This window comes from Agelaius phoeniceus, chromosome 5 (genome assembly GCF_051311805.1).
Source record: "Agelaius phoeniceus isolate bAgePho1 chromosome 5, bAgePho1.hap1, whole genome shotgun sequence".
NCBI lineage: Eukaryota > Metazoa > Chordata > Aves > Passeriformes > Icteridae > Agelaius > Agelaius phoeniceus.
In genome coordinates, this window is record NC_135269.1 from 45,502,525 (window position 1) to 45,519,110 (window position 16,586).

General features: G+C 38.3%; 1 protein-coding gene across 1 annotated transcript in view; it reads right to left on the reverse strand.

Annotated features, from left to right (window-relative positions):
- CNTN1 (contactin 1) overlaps window positions 1–16,586 on the reverse strand; it is a 211,183-nt gene that overhangs the window by 149,327 nt on the left and 45,270 nt on the right. The window contains exon 2 of the mRNA XM_054631716.2: window positions 3,826–3,869. The gene's annotated coding sequence lies outside the window, so the exon portion shown is untranslated. The remainder of the gene's footprint in view (window positions 1–3,825; window positions 3,870–16,586) is intronic.

A 16,586-nucleotide genomic window follows, 5' to 3' on the forward strand; every position in this document is an offset into this window, starting at 1 on the left:
CCAAAGTCCTGCAAGGCCATTTGGCACACTCAATTTTTATCCACATGAATTACTTTTTTTATTTATTTGGGAAAACTGGCAACACATAAAACTGCATTATGTCTTGCCTTGATTCAAATAGATTTCACCAGACCTGTGATCTATGTGCTTGACACAGATGCTTCCTTCCTCAAGAACAGGAGTGGTGTTTGACCCCAGCACTAATTCCAGAGGTTGGTTAGACAAATATCTGGATAATCTTCCTCCCACCAGCTCAGCCTAGGGAGTGCAGTGTTGACACATGAGCAAAGGAAATGCTTTTAGCATCTGCAAGTGCTCTGCTCCTAATCTACAATAAATTATGTTGTTTATGCAAACAGTGCTTCTTCTGAGCAAAATATAGTTTAATTTTCTTTTGCAAATGAAGGGCTTGTGGGTTATTTTGGGAACTGGTATACAATCATCTCTGTTACATCAGTTACTGTGTTTCCTCCAAGGCTACTGGCTTTTGTGGTCCATTCTAGCAAAGACTTCTCTGGACACCCCCAGGTATAAGTATCCATGCCTGACCAGCACTTGCTGCTGGTTTGATAATGATTGAACTCATGGCTACATAAGTGCTTCCATACTGTCCTGCCAAAGTCAAAGGATTTTGCAGCCGGGGGAACCGCACTCTGGAGGTGCCTTTCAGTAACATACCATGCCCATTTTAACCCCAAGCAAGGTGGGAAAATACTCAGGCATGTTAAGAAACTGCAGCAGTAACTATACTGAAGTATGCATGTAGTAAATACAAACTTTAAAAAAATTAAATGTTGAAGGCACATGGTCCTGCCTATTTCACAAGAAAATTAGTCAAAGACACAAATACAGTTGATTCAGGCAATCTTAGCTGGACATAATTAATCTTTTCACAGTCCCTACTGTGTCAAACACCTGAGTAAATTATAATCTTAAACAAAATTTTCTCAACAGAAAAATGGCAAGATAAATTACCTGGCCTGTTGCAATGCATCAGTGTATCACCCAATAACTCAATTTCTGCAAATTTGCAGCAGTTTTGTAAGATACTGCTGTACACAGTACTATTGAAAAAAAAAATCTGTTGGTTTTCTTTCAAATACAAAAAAAAACCACAAAAGCACAATTAACTGCATTGTTGTGAAAGCTGGTGCATATCCAAAACAGCTCACAGGTGAAGATCTTTTATCAAGGAGATAATGCAAGACATTTACATTTCTGCCAGCCGGCTCCACAAGAAGAGCAGACCACTCCAACAGTACAAGGATAAGAATGTGGAGCAGCAGAAGCTGAGGCAGTTGAGTAATTCATCTCTCTTGAGAGGAATGATTGCACTCTGTACTGGCTGGCACAAACTGTTGAACAACAATCTACTATGTGGAAAACAGATTCGCCTTTATACTTGGCTTAGGCCTTGACCAAAAGCATCTTAAAACACTTGAGTAATTTGAAAATAATGCCTCCAATATAAAAGGCAGATGCATAGTTCTAGAAAGTAATGCATAATAAGCAGAATCTATCCTGTGAAGGCCTTTCCAGGGAAAGGCTTATTGGACCTGTTTCTGGTCATTTAAAAATATCCAAAAGGAATTCAGCAAGACTGTTGACAAGTATTTAGTCTGAAGTAACAGTTATAACCAGATAGTCTTTCATGCTTACAGGTATTGCAATGAGGAAGAGACTCCACTGCTTCACAGACATACAACTATATATGAAAAGCACTAGTTTTGAATGGTTGGATATTTAATTATCTCATAGCCTCAAAGAGATTTCTAGATGAGAAAATCAAAGATTTTCTAGATGAGATGCTACAGCTTATTACGCAGTAATTAATACATCAGCATTACTTCTGCTGAATACCTGAAGAATGATAGACTTGGCTCTCAGCCTTCTCTTCAAATACATGAGAGCCATCATGCTTGGTCTTATCGCAGAACCATGTCTCTGAATCAGACACCAAGAGAGGTCACAACAGGCACTTTGTGCCACTTCCCTGCAGCCTTGGCCCCAGTGCTGAGCTCTGCCAGAGAGTGCTCCTCTATGGCAGCTCAGCATCTCTCCCAGACCTGAGCAAAACATGAATGACTGGCAGATCCTACCAACACTGGCTAATCCCATAAGGTCAGAGAGTAACAGGGAGGCTGCAGTGTTGCATTCCAGCTGCACTGCCCTACGCCCAGCCTCTGTCATTTTACATGACAGGCACTGTCTAAAGATGGTGATCAGAGCTGTATGCTTACCATGTGACCTGGTCCCTCTCTGCATTCCAGGAGAGAGCTGTGCAGGACACCAGTGACTTACTCCCAGCTGCTTCCTTCTCTGGGGAAAAGCACTGAATTACATTACACCTGACCTGCATCTCAGTGCAGCTGCACAGATGCCCAGCACTACCTGATGAGCTTGCAGGCAGGTGCCCTCTCCCAGCAGAGATAAGCAATGCTATCAGCCACTACAGGGAAGCACACACTCCTGCACTCACACCTTCCACACTGCTGTAAGGATCTTTGTTCTTCATTTTCCCACGCAAACAATAAAAGATTCATCTTTACTGATGACATAAATAAATTAGAAACAGCAGGAAATTGTGGCCATTTTGAATGAAGACAAAAAGCATCAGGTATTATCCAGCTGCTCCTGGGATCATGAACTCATTTATACAGGAAAAGAAAGTAGTTCTTTAATTAAAGAGAGAAACAGCACATGTCATACCAGTTAGGGGCTTACTGGTAAGGAAAGTATAATATATACTTGGAAAATTGAGTGTGAGGAACAATGCCACTAGGGTGGATAAACTCTTCCTCAAACAGAAAAGGAGTGTGTAAACAGTTTCATGGATCTCATCTCAAATAGGAAACAGGTTTCAGGAATGAAAGATCTATCTCATAAATACCTGTCCTACAGAAAAAAAATGATGCCCTTGTAAGCACAGAGGGCAGAAACCCTATGAACATCTGCTTGCAGCAGTGTGCATGTGCTGCAAGTTTGAGAAATTCTAATGGCTCCAGCAGATCTGGCTGATAAGAAGCTTCACTTAAATGTGAATTGTACTAAGATCCAAAGCACAGCTGTGTAAGGACCAGAACTAAAACAGTGAGCCATGATATCATACTCATAATCCAAATAGAAAAGCATTGCCAAACTTCCACAACTCTGATCAGACAACAAGAATCACAAATAACTACTAATAAGCTGCACTTACATCTTTGTTAGTGAAGAAATCAGTTTTATAGAACATAAATAAAAACAGCTTAACAGATGAGTTAGCTCTCTCCAGAAGTTATACCATAAATCAAGGTCCAAAGACTGAAATAATTCCTAAAGTGTATGCAATCTCATTAGCATTGAACACTCATGTCATACTATACAATATATATTAATGAACCAGGATATAATCCACACACTGTCACATAGACAAAAAGTCATGTCTTAGTACTTTGGAAATGGATGAAAGATCCAGATAAATATTTGACTCTAGAAGAATGAATTAAACAGTAAAACTGGGGATTTTGGGAGTATTTGTCAGACAGGTTAGCTAAGGATGACTAAAAACTTAAGTCTGATCTACACTGATTTGTTTGTTAAGTTACAATTAACTGAAGCAGTATATTAAACAGAAATGCAAGGAGGAATTTCACAAAACCACCCCCAAACCACAATATGAAGAATTACCGTCATTTGTTTATATTACACAGATCCCTTGGGTCTGGTGCTACAGAAACATTCAACAAAACAGCTTGTCAATATGTCAAAGACACTGAGGTTCTGGCTCTCAGAAAGATTACTTTAAAATTGTATGTAAGAGCTGAAAAAATAAAAGTCACCAACCTCTAATAAGGTAGACTGTTTCACTGCAGATCCAGAGCCAGTATCTAGAAATGAATAAAAACAGGTTTCACTTGTTTGCTCAATCCTCAGTTTTTCGGTTACCAATTTCAGAATTTGTTATGCATATTTTTGTAACATTGTCATACAATCAGCTTTTAACAGATGTTTCCAGCATTCATAAATATGTGGGTTTCCAGTAAGTCACTTCTTTGTATAAAAATAGGACATACCCACAACATTCTACTAAAATTAAAAGTAGAGTAAACCCCTGTGGTTTTATTTTTCCTGATAACTTCACAACAAGCTATTATAGGCTTCCTTTAGAAACTGGCTTGGTGAAGATGTAGCTACTTTTTCAAGTTATTAACACCTGACCACAGAAACATTATTACCATCAGAACCACTTGATCCTAGAGCTCTCTCCAGAAGTAAATTACACCGAGATGCCTGCTCAGATACATGCTATCACAAAACTCCTGCTTTCTCTAACACAATTCTTCCCTCTGTGGTAACTCTTCTGACCCCTCCTTAGATTTGTCTCCATCCATCAAATTTTGGCATGCCCTTCTAGGAAAAAAAAAAAGTACACAACTTTGGGTATGACTTCTTTGTCCCAACTCTTTTTTGATTCACAGGAGATGCTGTAGATGCTGTCAAACTACCTCCAAATCTCAATTGCCTCCCTTAGGAGTTTGGGAGTTACATCCACAGTACATCCTGATCAGTGGATCAAGGTAGGAACTACATTACAGTGGCACTACTTGCAACTTGCAAATGCTTCAAAAATCTACAGCAGCTCCAACCTCTGCATTATACAGAGAACTCACTTCAGAAGTTTGCTACATAAAAGGAAAAGATTTTTCAGCTCGCTCCTACCTCTGTATTTGCTTTTGTAACTGTAGTTCATTCAGATAGGACTTGTAATTTGTGTTCATAGCCAAAAGCCCTATGATTTAAGTACACAAGATATGGAATTATCTTAGCAATCTAAAGTCCAATTGCTGCTTCTATGAGAACCGTAAAAATCCAGGCACTCAGGCTCCAAAGCTGTATTACTCTGTAGGTAGCTTAGTCAAGATGTGCTTGTTACTCTGTTTCTCTGGTACTCTAAATTACTGTACTACTTTTCACTGTGCTGAGAGAAGATCGTGACTGTACTTTCAGGCTCATCCTTTCTCCCTGTTTATAGGTCAGTTACTGTCCATGTTAAGACACCTGGGCTTAATTCTTGTGTTGCTGCTATCATGGACAGAATATCACAGTATTTCCCATCTATAAAACTTTATTATTCCTACCGCCTTGTAAACTACTATTGAGAATATGTAATCTTAACTACTCTTACAGACCCAGACAGAAAAAGACTCACATACCTAAGTTTCGTTCTCTATTCACTTCCTGACCATGAAAACACATACGCAGCAAGAAGTCTTAGTAACTCTCAAAACTGGCTTTCAAGAAACACATTTATCTTGAGCATGAAGTGCTTAGATAACAAGTTATTGAATACACTATCAGAAGAACACAATATATTCTGTCATTCTTTTAGCTCTAAATAGAACTGTTTACATGCTTGCTACAAAATTGATTAGCTGGGTTGGAAAATAAAAAATCTAGCATCAAGGTTCTGAATGGTTTACTGAAATGGCAAGCATTTTAGGAATGCCAATTTCTTATTGGAGTTCCCTAGGCTAATCATGTATTGTTCTAAAGCAAAGGCATGAGAACTATTTACTATCATGTTCAGTGAAACTCCCTAACACTACTAAACAATAGTCTTTCTATAACTTCTCCATATTATTTTCTACCATCCCTTTATTGTACATCAAACTTTGCACTTGTTGTTACAAGATTTACATTTATTTATTTAAACTAAAGCTTATAGTTGACTGCTGTAAAATGCAAAAAGAAAAAAAAACCTAAAGAAATCACCAGCAAATTTAGTCCTCACAGCTCAGCAGCTCCCCTGCCCACATACCAAGGCACAGCTAGGAAAGGAGATGCTCCAGCAAAACTCACTCCTAGTGTCTAAATAAGAATCTTCCACAGACAACTCTGGAAGCCATCAAAATATATTCCTCCTTCATATCTGAGGAACAGCACTGAACTCAAAGTATTTCTATCTGTTGGTACCTGAATCAAGCCACTGAGTTACCTAGGAAAGCAATCATATTCATTTTACAAGGATTCACAATATTGTATCAGGTGTCATGATAATAGGATTTGATAATTTTAGCTAATAACATAATGAAGACAGGCAAAATACTTTTTTTTTAGTTTTACCCCACTTTTCCCATTCACAGTGGGCTGTAAAAGATAATGAAGTGATTCGCATCAATCTCCATAAATGAAAATTTATAGAAAAACAGAGAATTTTAGAACATCTTCACTTCTTCAGCCTTAATCACATTGTGAAGCAAGAGAGCGCTGCAATCGATGAAGTTTACTGCTGAACTCAGTAATGCCAAAGCAATCATAAGGAGACCTTGAAAACACCACTTTCAGACTTTGCTAATCAGATGAACCCATCAGTTCTGCACCAGGCACTGGCTGTGCACAGCAGTGGTAAAAAAAGGCCATTATAAATTAACCTCCACTCAGAGAAAAGCCCTTTTGTAGTACTTGTCACATATATGAATACATCGTGGATGACACTGTAGGAGGAGTATGTCATGCAAAAGATCACCCATGGACAAGAAACACAGGGAAAGTAAGAACTTGACCAAGCTCAAAGATGATTACTTGGCTTGCATCAGAAAGATACAAGTATCTCCATGACCTACTTAGGAGTGGCTGGGAATACAGTATACAGAACCCCATATTAATAAAAAACAGGTGCTGTTTTTTGTGCATGTTAGGAGCTCAGATATTCCAAGTTTGAAAGATACACAAAGTTATTGCCTTCCTAGAGATATTAAGGTTCAATTGAAAAATTAATATGCTAGTTTGTTACACTAAAAAAGGATCTTGGTACAAGCCATTAGACAAAGCATTTCTACAGGTATAAATTATATTAAAATTTCAGTTCTGACTCAGAACAGTAAGGACTTCAGACATTGCTCCAGTAGCTTTAGTCAAACTATTAGCAATAATTTTCCACCCCTCCTCTGCATTTCCACCTAATCACTTTAAGTATCTTTTTTCTTCATCCTGCACATATGGCCTTTCCTACATACACCAAAAAAAAACAACTCGAAAACTGTAAAAAAAGTTACATAACTTAGCTCTTTCTGAGACTATTGTGTAGAAGTCATACTAATCTTCCTTAAGCTCAGACACTAACTTAACTCACCTCACATGCTGTAAGGGCAAGCTTAAAGTCAACTGAAAAACAGGCACATTCACAGAAAGATATGCACTGGTATAAAAAAAAATTCCAGTAATCAGAAGCCAAATATTGAGAAAGCTCCTTCATAAACTATTAAATAGAAACAGAAAAAAAAAAAAATCACAGATTTATTGACAACCCCAGAAAAAACCCCAAAGTGTAGTGCAGCACTTTTTTCAGTCTTTTTTTCAAGCTCAGGCAAAAGGTATGAGCTAGAAAATATAAGGCACAGTATACAGGAGTAAGGTAAAATCAGTTTTAACATTAGTAAATAGAAGAAAAACTATGACATAGAACTAGGAATCAATTAAGAAAGTGCTATTGCAACATATGCCGCAGCATATGCCAGAGCTGAGAGGGCCCCAGTGCACAGCATCACCACACAATTTCAGAAGGCATTTTCCCCTGCAGAGTCACACCATACCTCATCTGAAGGCTTCAGGCATCTGCCCCAACAGAGTAACATCATAGCACATCAGAGGGCTGCAAACATTGCCCTTCTTGGGCTTCAGCCCAACCTTTTATACCCCTGATGGCTAATGCATTGCACCTGTGTGCCTTCTGGTCCCCTTCCTGACTGGTCAGTGCTGATTGGTCAGCACTCCATGTCTCATTACCTTCAATGCTGTTCACCTGCTTTTCATGGCTGTAGCCCATTAGGGATTGAGGGTCAGCCACAGCCCCACTCCCAATTACCACAAACTGTGTGCCTACAAAGTGCAAGTAAGGCAACCTTGCTAGAAAATAAGTAAAAATGTCTCTTAGTGGATTTGTGAGAAGGTAGTAAGGGTTAGTACGCCCCAGGATTAGCATGCCACTCGTCTTTGGACCAATGTGCTGCTGATTCATTGTAACCTCACTCATCTGCCCCTCCAATTATCCTTGAGAAGTATTGACACCACCAGGCTGCAAGCTCAAAGCATGCTGAAAGGGTGAGTGTACCCCAGAGAATGGAACACACACTAAAGCCTGTGTATTAACTGTATCACTAACTGTAAGGAGCTGTTATTTTGCTTAGAAAGGTAAGACTATAGCTAAAGATAAACCACAGCTCCTCACATCACTCATCATTTCTCTGTCTCTGTAACAGAGGCACAGTCCCAGGCTGAGCACCAGACCCCTGCCTGCCTTCAGCAGAGCTGCTGCTAAAGGCATCAAAAATCACACTTCCAGCTGCCACCATCAAGTTAGAATGAGATTAAGCAATTTTTAAAATTGCTTTGGTTAATCACAGCAACATCTCATCATCTTCTACTGGCTGCAGGCTGTTCTTTTAGCTGTTTAGGTCTGCAAACAGGGACAACTAGGTCAGTGAGCAGTGGACATCCAAGATCTCACCCTTCTATAGATGAGCTCATTGCAAACCCAGGCTAGAAACAAGTAAACTCAACAGTGCAAAACAGAACAACTGTCAGTGTGCTAAGAGCCTCTGCAATGTTTGCTCCCTGTTTATTCTGATTTCAACTTAGGGCTGAAGCTTAAGTCACCGCTTTCGCAAGGAATTAAAATTGAGTATTATAAGTTCAGTCATACTGGAGGTGTATCACAAAGCAAAGAGACAGATGCAGCTCCTGCCTGGGAAATTACAAAGGCTCTTATCCTGAAAAAATTTACATATCAGAAACTTTATTCATGTAAGTAATCATGCAGGACCAGGACCTTATTTAATCTTTCTTCAGAAACCGAGCCTATACAAAAAGCACACCAATGCTGCCTCTACTTTCAAAAGCAAATCATTCATTTTATATTATCATTCTACCAGTAATTTAGCTGTACTGTTGCTAAGAGGATTTCCAACATATTAAAGTATTATTGAAATAATATAACTATTTGCATTTGAAGAGTATATTGTCTATTCCAAACAATACAGCAAGAGATCCCCGCCATATATTAAGAAATCTCTAACTAATCACTTTAAGGCAATGATGTTACCCATTGGAGAATATGAAATTCTATTCAAAACCTCCTTCATAAGCCATTCTTTATGCAAGACTGGAATGGCTTCTGGCAAAGCAAAAAAGATCTGCCTGTGACAAGCTAAGTGTAAGTATGAATTTCTGTTGCTACAAATACAAAAGGAGGTTTAAAAAAACAAACCAAAAACCAAAGGTACTTGCTTTTTGACAAAGACACAAAGTTTCTTCTTTTTGATTAAACTACCCTTTGTTCTGGAGAATCTTCAAGCTTGTTTTGTTAGTGTTGTTCCAGAAACCACGTGATAACATAAACTTGAGTTATGTAAGTTACCATCCTACCACATACTAAAGCACTAGAAAACATTAAAAGTCTCTTTGTAACATCCTCTGGGTGTGAGATGTAGTATTCCAAATGTCTTAGCTGGGAACAAGTTAGAATCACTCTAAACTGAAAGCCTCCTCATTTCTATACTATTTTAAGGCTCAAGAAACACCAGAAAACCAAGAAAATCCTCTATTTCATAGCTACCCTCACTACCTACATACCATTTATTGACAGTTGGGCAATTAAATATTTTTTTCTAAAAATATGAGAATATTTAAATGGTAAAAAATATGTTGCATGAATTAGTAAATTTTATTCTACACTCAGCATAAAGAAATTCACTTTGTGCTATTTATTGTTAAGTGGTATTTTCAAGCTCTGACTTTGGTAACATTCATGTACCTTTAAATTGCCAGTTCATTGAAGGACAAAACTAGATTATTAGTTATTGGATTTCAGCCATCCAGTGAGCATGTTTGGACAGCCATAGATTTTGCTTATACATTGTACTTTGAGCATTAGATGCATAAGATATTTTGAGGTGTCCCTGTTTCTAGCATGTGCTGATTATGGCTGGGATAGTTAATTTTCACAGTAGCTGGTGTGGAGCTGTGTTCAGGATTTGTGACCAAAACAGTGATGATAACAGAGGGGTGTTTCAGCTGTTTCTGAGCAGAGCTCACCCAGAGTCAAGGCCTTTTCCACCTCTCACCCCACCCCACCAGTGAGGAGGCTGGGGGTGCCCAAGGAGATCTGAGGGGACACAGCCAGGACAGCTGACCCCAGCTGCCCACAGGGATGTCCCAGACCATGTGTGCTGTGCTCAGCACATAGAGCCAAGGGAAGGAGAAGGGAGAGGAGAATGTTTGGAGGGATGGTGTTTGTCTGCTCCAGTCACTGTTACCTGTGATGGAGCTCTGCTTTCCTGGGGATGGCTGAACACCTGCCTGCTCGTGGGAAGTGGTGAATGAATCCCTTGTGTTGCTTTGCTTTCATGCACAGTTTCTGCTTTGATCTCAGCTCACTAGTATTCTCACTTTTACTCTTCTGATTCTACCCCCCACCCTACCAGTCTGCTGATGCTTAGTGGCCTGCAAGGGTTAAACCACAATATAGCTCTTATCTGGGTTTGGTCACAAGAAAAAATTACACATAATCCCTCCTATGAACAAGTTTCATTCACATAGAAGCAGTAACAGCCACACAAGTGAGATCATTCTGTGCACTAGGTCATTATAAGTGTACATCTATAAAGAATTAGGTATTTCAATGAGTATTTCAGCTTAGGGTGGTATATCCAGTATTTAATACTGTTCTTCACCATTGACCAGAGCAATTACCGGCCCAGTTAAGGCTAGATTTGAAAAGTGCATTCATATTTCACACAAAATCTATTAGGAAGTGGAAAAAATCACATGTTTACTGACTCCCTCATTTTCATGTATTGTGTCACTACTGTATTTGCTCTGAAAGATAATGGGACAGTTTGAAAAAATAGCTGCAATAAAAGCATTTACTGAAACCAAAAGCATCAGATCAAAAAGGTTTGCCAGAGTGAACCAAGCTCAATCAATTTATCAAGGGCCTCCAAATTTAGGGTTGTCAAAGACCTGTTACATATTTCTCCTAAGTATACAAAAGGAAAATAATCTTTTACCCTTGAGAATAATGTTAGCAAAGTGCATTCAACCAGCTCAAGCTGAATTATGCTAACAACCCTGTTCAACTCTGGACATGGAGACCTTAAATCCATCACTGTAAAATTTGATAAAAATGTTCTGGGAACTGCCAAAAGGTTCACATTTAATTACCACTAGAATCAATAGAATGAAATATTGCAGAAAATTACATGTTCTACATCACTTAAGTTTTCTGATTCCTGACTTCTGGGCTTACAGAGGTAGCCTGCATTACCTTCTAAACCATAATTCATCTGGTTTAGAAAGAGTAATTAATTTCTACTCCAAAGAACATAAAACTGTCACCACTTCAAAGTATGTTCCACAGGCCTGGATTTAGTGGGAAGAGCAAGGAGCTGCATCTGCCCTTGTTTCTATCATGCAGAACACCCATTAAACAAATGATCCAATTCTTCATTACAGGCTTTTCAGCTAGTGAATGCATGCCCAAGAACTAAAAACAGATCTGGATTTAGCTCTAGTTATGAAAAGAGAAAGGACATCATATCAGCTCCTTGGGAACAAGCAAAAAATTTTAGTAGCATTTGGAGAAGGATTGCCTAAAATTTTCTGTCAGGTAGCAGGATACTAAATAATTTAGTCTAAGAACTCCAATTAGAAAACAAAAGCACTAATAATTCTGCAATCCTTAAGGTACTAATATGTTTCTCTGACAAAATCAGATGTAATTTTCAAAATACTACTACCACAAGTATCAAGCCGCAGGAATAAGCATACTAGTGCTTGAATGGTATGCAATAAAATAACCTGAAAAAAGGAAATAAAGTATTTGGGTATTAGTTTTTTATTTTTTGCACATGGCACTGAACAGAGATGCTAGAAGCATGATACATTAAAAGCACTACATTTTTATTTGTGAAGTCCTGTTAATATATTTTCATTAAGGTACCTCTCTACAAGACACAAGAATATATACTTCTAGCTGTACTAGCAAGCAAAAATCCTCTTTTATATCTGACTTCTGCTTCCATCTTGTTTAACAATTCACCTATGCATACTAAACCAGAAAATACTTAACAAATTTTCTTGGCATTTATGTAAATACTCATAGACCAATGTAAGTTGCTGCATGAGCAGATGACTGAAGAAGCCTTAGATACATGAATCCTGCAGCTTCTCCTGTCTGCCCTGCTTCAGTAAGAATTCCAGCTCCTTCCCTTGCCCTTCAGAATTACCCACTATCCCATGGCACCTACGACTGATGTCCACACTCTGTAAATCGCCCTCCAGGTGTCCCCACAGCCTGCCCTATATCTCAGTTAAGACCTCAACGAGGTGCAGCCAGTTCTGCAGGTGTGTGTGCTTCCAGCACAACAGGTAACTGTGAGCTAACACTCCTCCTTACTGGGGTCAGTTGTTACAGTTATTTTGGGAATTTGCATTCATTCTCAAGCTTGAATTAAAAACAGCACAACAGCACAACAGGCACAAAAGTTACCAGAGAAACACCTGTGAGTGCACAAGACTCAGTACACAGTATCCATGTCTCATTTCCTTAAAAACAGGCTAAACAATATGCAGACCCTTGTTTTTCATTAAAGGGTTCTCTGGAAAACTAAATACTGATGAATCCTTTAGCATGTCATGGGCTTTTCTGCCATTCCACTGATGTAAACCTCATGTTTTTATATATATATATATATATATATATAAGCCAGGGAAAACCAGCTTCTCTTGGGCTAACAAGCACAAATTTTTCCCTGTTTGTAACTTTTCTGAAATTAATGAATTAATGAAAGTATTACTTCACGTAAAATTACTTCACTGAGAAATGAACTGTATTCTCAATCCCTGTCACATGAGTTACCATCTCTAAATGTCAGATATTCCTTCTAATGAGATACTGATCACTTGGATTGGATTCAATCTGAATTAAAATTTAAATAATTTCTCTTCTATCATGTTCTCCCTGATCAAACTAGCTTTCCATAGAGGCATTTTTTGATGTTAAAAATAAACATAAACCAAAAATGTTTCCTTTAAGTCTAAAAATGTCATCAGTAGTAAATATATCTTTTTTTTTCCTTACCACCCAATTTCTGAAAGGCCAGCTCATATTCCATGTTGAATATTTTAATGATTTTATCTTGGTGCCCAGTTAACCAAAGTCTCCTCAGTAAAATCAGTATGTACAATTTCATGGTTTGGCAGAATTGGCATTCTAGACACAGAAAATGCTAATGCTGTTACCACGTGCATGCCTAAAAGCCCATCTACTATTTTTTCTATTAAGCCAGCCTGCTGGGCTTAAAAGCTGAAAGTTAGAAACCTACCTATTGGGCATGCAGCCAGATCAGAGCCTCACAGGACTTCTTGAACCCATTAGAGAATGTATTACACTACCAGGGAGTCATCTCCCTCCTGAACCTATACAGTAAAAACATCCAAGCATGTTTTTTACTGTAATGGTATATAGATTTGGATTTACAATTAGCTTCATCATAAAAATTTAAGGTCTTGCATAAGTATCTGCTGAAGAGATTCACCTTTGCCCCAGTACAAACTAAACAGAACTAAACACTTTTACACCTGACTACTTCAAAGGAAGACAATTTTTGAGTGAGTATAGGTGGAAAGGAAAAGTGGATGGAATACCCATTATCTTTTTTTTGCAGAGCTTTTGGCCACAGTTATAATTTCCCCAAACTGGAGGAGAGTGAGAAGGATGACAACGTGAGCAGTATTACCTTAAATACAGGACACTTAAACTGGGAGAATAACTGTGCTGAAGTTCTGATCATCTGTTTTCCATTTCTACAATTCATAGAAAACAGAGTTCTCCACTGGCAAAGATAAATAATGCACTGAATTTTAGGATTTTGGATGACATCGCTGACAGGGAAGAAAACTAAGATAAGATCTTAGGGATATAAATGGGCCCACGTAACAAAAAATGAGATTAGGAGTGTTAAAAAAGTACTATGAGAGCTTTCCTGATTAACATTATGTATATTATGTTAGATCAGAGAGTCCAGAGAGACTGGGGCTGTTATCTGTATCATATCACACAGCACAACACAGCTCAGCCTCTGGGATGCTTCCACCTAGTCTGTGGGGGTTTTTTACCTCATCCAGAAGGTGCAGATCAGCTGTTTGAAGAGTAAACACAGTACCAACAGTCATGCTTCTCCTGTGCTTGCAACTGGGGCCACACAGCGTGGCTGCAGTACATGACAGGAGGTGAGATATTTCCCCCTATCCATACATGGACTGCTAAAACTCCATTGCTGCATTGCCAGTGAGTCATGAAACTTGGATCCAGCAAAGCCTGAGCCATTTTAATGTGCAGTGTTCAGTCCCCTCAGATGTAATACTCAGAGGAAACCAAGCCAGGCAAATGACACATGTGAAGGAGTGAAGACAGAGTAGTGCAGTAACTTTTTTTTGTGTGTACACATAAAATGTCTAGTATTCTGATAATAAGTGGATATTTTCTAGTCCATGTATTATGAAAGATTAAAAAAATAACTAAAATAACTTCAACAAAAGAATATTTAGCTTCTAGTTTGCTCTCATTCTTCACAAGGAATGAGAGCAGAATACTGTGACTCACAGAATACTGTGACTGCTTTCAGAAACAAGCTCATGAATTATACCAATTAACCACAATTAATTACCAGTCTGGTTTTGTCCTCTGTCTCATCTGTTTTGTTGACAGCCATTGACAGCCATTACTTTGCTCATAGTACCATGAGTGCCCACCTGAGGGAAGAAAACCCCTTTGAACAGCAGAGAACTCCCTGATCTTTATCAGGTTAAGAAAATAATATTTACCTTTGCTTTGCCTTCTTCTCTTAGTAAGGATAAGGGAATTAAAAAATACAAGGAACAAGCAATAAATCACTACTGAGTATTAATTTCTAATAAAAAATGACACACTTCCCAAAAAAACCTTACCCTTATGTCAGAAGAAATGAGGGGAAACAAACAAGTCAACAGTGGACTGTGGCCCCCATTTAATAGAGGACACGTTTGCTGTTTTGGCCCATCCTTGGAGTCATGCTACTCACTGTCACCATGGACTGAATGGCTTCTGCAGCATCTGCCAAGAAAGGAGCTCTCCCAGACTATCCTTCACCTCCACCTTAGGAGAACGTCAGACTGAGTAAATGCATCTCCTCTTCTGCAGAAGAGACCATTAAGGTCTTCCATCCTTCCATTGCACCAACTTCCTCCTACCTCTCAGGAGATCAGATCTTACTGATTCTTCTTGACAAAGAGAAAACTGAATCCTTTGCCCCTATTCCAGCCTCTACTACAGATATTTTATGGCTCTAACAAGTCTTGAAAAGTCTTCTAGTGCTTATATCTCACAAAGAGTAAGGATTAGGAAAAATAAATGTTGATTTCATTATGTGATGCTATGTTTATGTTACAAGGTTCTCTCTTACTTTTATAGTTATTTCTAGAAAGCCTTTACCAATAAATAAATCACTTCTTCCATCTGGGCTTTGATATGACTTTGTAAAATAATAGCCAAATTCTGCTCTGACTGAAATCACTGTTAAAATTTCCACTGATCAAACTGGATACAACACCCTATAGTAAATATATGATCTTAACACTGTCCATATTGTCCTAGGTTTCCCTTTAAAACTTAGAGAAGGTCATTCCTGGTTGCATATTACAAAAGTACTTCAGGAACAGATGTGCACTGCTTAGGAAACTCTTCCTCTCTCAAGCATGGTGCTTTGAACCTTGTCCTCCCCAACGTGGTCCCTTGAAAGCAGGGAGCATATGTTTGTATAAACCAAAGATGATGGATTATATGATGTGCAAATTCAAGATTTGATTTATTGTTTGCTTTTTTCTTTCAGAAGCACACATACATTAGATGTATATAGATGGATATTGTATATTAGATGGATATTGTATAATAGATTGTATTGTAAATTAGATTGGATATCAAGGCTAAGATTCAAAATCAAAGGTTATATAAAACAAAACAACTTTAAAGGAAGTTATGATATGCCTTTAAAGACTACCAAAAGACAAACTTATCTCTGTTTACACCCCTTTCAAACTTACATTCTGTTTGTGTCAATGCTGACCTGTGCCTCATAACTGGCTGAACCATACCTGGTGAACTTCCATGCCTCCCATAAGCCTTGGCCTGATCTGACTGGATGGCTTATGAAATCTGGCTAAACTGCACCAGTTATAAGGCTAAAAGCCAAAAACAGCATTAGAAAAGAACATTATAAATGTCCTGTGTTCCAGCAAATAATGGACTCCAAAACATGTGTTCTTCCCCAAAAAACTAAGTGGGTTTCTTCAATGTGTTATGAAACATTATTCACACTGGGACTGCTTTACACAACTGATATGCTGGAAGAAATCTTTTCCAAGATAGCATTTTTTATTGCAAGTGTAACTGTTTCCTCCATTTTATTTCAGATCTCTCATTACTAGGTTAGAAATTAATTTCACATGTTTACATAGTAATTCTCAAAAATAACTCACATGATGGGAAAAAAAAGGCACAGATTTTGAAA